Source organism: Myotis lucifugus, unplaced genomic scaffold, assembly GCF_000147115.1.
Source record: "Myotis lucifugus unplaced genomic scaffold, Myoluc2.0 scaffold_2456, whole genome shotgun sequence".
Lineage (NCBI taxonomy): Eukaryota > Metazoa > Chordata > Mammalia > Chiroptera > Vespertilionidae > Myotis > Myotis lucifugus.
In genome coordinates, this window is record NW_005873504.1 from 1 (window position 1) to 2262 (window position 2262).

The 2262-nt window shown below is 51.6% G+C and overlaps 1 long non-coding RNA gene across 1 annotated transcript; it reads right to left on the reverse strand.

Annotated features, from left to right (window-relative positions):
* Positions 1-360: 360 nt before the first annotated feature.
* Positions 361-1939, reverse strand: LOC106695728. Its single transcript, XR_001346757.2, has 3 exons — positions 1785-1939; positions 743-972; positions 361-527 (listed from the first exon to the last, which is right to left on the reverse strand). It is a non-coding gene; the product is annotated as an uncharacterized LOC106695728 (long non-coding RNA).
* Positions 1940-2262: the final 323 nt, after the last annotated feature.

Sequence of the window (2262 nt, forward strand, 5' to 3'; positions counted from 1 at the left end):
TCCCTCGGCGTGGCCTGTGGGGCCGCTCACGCTTATCTGGGTCCCCTTGTGCCTGCCCTGGTGACATGCCCAGTCAGTCCTGATTGTGTGCTAATGGAGGCATCTTGAGCATGAACAAGTGAAATGTCCAGATTTCCATTTCCTGGTGATATGGAGAATATAGTTCTTGGGTTGTTTATTGGATTTCTAATATTAATCCCTAGGAGTGGGGCCTCTTGCTCCTGCCCCTGCTCTCCTTCACACCAGGAACAGCTCCCATGGAGCCCTCTCGCCCCCACCCTCACTGGGGAGAGGGAATCCCAACTCCACACCCACCTCCAGGAGCTTCCATGAGCATAGAAGTCATAGGAGCCAAACAAATGGAGTAGAAAGCAGTCTTTTATTAGGAAATCACTGAGAGAAGCAGCCCAGGTTTAGGCAACCTCGATGAGAGGAAGAATGAGCCATGTGAGAAAGGCATTCAAATGCTGTAGGGACCAGGGACTGCAGTCCTGGGTCTTCACTGGTGCAACAAGAGCAGGCTCCACCTGGTAGGAGAGAGGAGAACCAGAGCTATGAGTCAGCAGGTCAAAGCACTCAGAGGCAGTGAGAGATAGGGTCAAGTCCACATGTCACTCCTGTAAGAAGCCCAGTTACAGCCTCTGAGACCCCTCAGTTTCCCCATCACCTTCCAGTATCCTCCCTCTCAAGAACCAAGGATCATTTCCCACCGCTCAGCTTTCTCTGTGCCCCTGGGAGTTACCTCTTCCTCCATTCAGTTCTTGGGCATCATACAGACTCTTCCACAATAGCCCATACAGCACTTCTTGTTCCCGGCACATTGAGAATCCATCATACATTTGTTAGGGGGATTCATCATGGCGCACTTCATCTGAATCCTGGGGCAGGAGCCAGGCTTTGGTGGAACTTTGACTGGACCATGCCCCATGCCTGGACGTGTAACTTGTCCTTTGTCCAGAACTTGGTCAGCTTCTTGAAAGAAGAAATGTACCCATAGTTAGACACCATCTCCCTCTTTCAACTATCTTGTCTTTCTTCTTGGTCCAGTCACTGCTCACTCCAGTGTCCCCCAAATTATGACCTGAGGTGGAGGAGGATCACCAAGGCTAACTCGGGTTTGTGCTCTCGGAAGGCTATTCCCTGAGCTTTGGGGAAGGGTCTACAGGACCACAGTTTGCCATCCCTCCATTCCAAGTCCGGTGCTCAGGAGGCGATTCCAGACTGGAGTGACTCCAAGAAGTGAGAAGGATACATTGTCACTTCTGAGGGGAGAAGAGCTCCAAGACACATGCCAGGAGACCTGAGCTCCTCCTGGCTCTGGAGATTGCCTTGACAATTCCTCACCCTCTCTAAGTCTCAGTGTCCTCCTTAGTAAAATGGTGGTCTTCTTCAAATTACATGCTTTCTGAGGCCTTGCAGGTTCTTAACCTCCTCTCAGAGGACTGATTAGTCTCAGGTGATTTTACAGGGCAGACAGACAGGGGACAGACCCTACACCCAGGGCCCAGATTCCCGGGACTCCTCACTTCATTCTGCAGAAGTCCCAACGTCTAAGGCCAAGGCCACATAACAACACTTCTCCCACAGTCTTCCTATCTCAGTCCTGGGGTGAAAAGCTGGACAACCTCCTACTTTATCTGGATACAATGGAAGTGACCAGAGGCTGAAGTGAAGGCCTAAGCCCTGCCTGTTGCTCCAGAAGTGCTTCCTGTCAGCACCTAGGTTGCCCCTGACAGCCTCTCCTCAACCCAACCCAGCCCCAGCCAGGCCACTTGTCCACTCACCTCCACTGACAGCTGCCTGTCCCACCAGCATGCCGAGGACGAGGAGAACCGCCAGAACCAAGAAGCTGCTGGGTCTCATGTTGTCAGGAGGGTGTGTGGCTAAGGGCTGAGGCCAAGCCTAATTTATGTAGCCACCACTTGGCCTGGTGCCAAGGGCGGGTCTGTGGTTTTACAAGGGACAGGACCTACATTTTTGTGTTTCTACCAAGAACTATCCACCTCCAGCCTGGGAGGGACCTTGGGAATTCCCCAAAGACTATTCACAGAGGGAAATGGCAGCCACTGTGTTACATCACCTATGATAGTGCCAAGAACGGTCCTACTTTCTCATGGGGACATCATTATCGCCAAATCCTTTATATTTAGAAAGGATATGAAGCCCAGAGAAAAGACAGAAATCACCCAAGGTCATTCAGCAAGTCAGTGGTCCTGTGTTCAGATTTCAGAACCGAGGCCTTCTCCCATTACTCCCTGATCC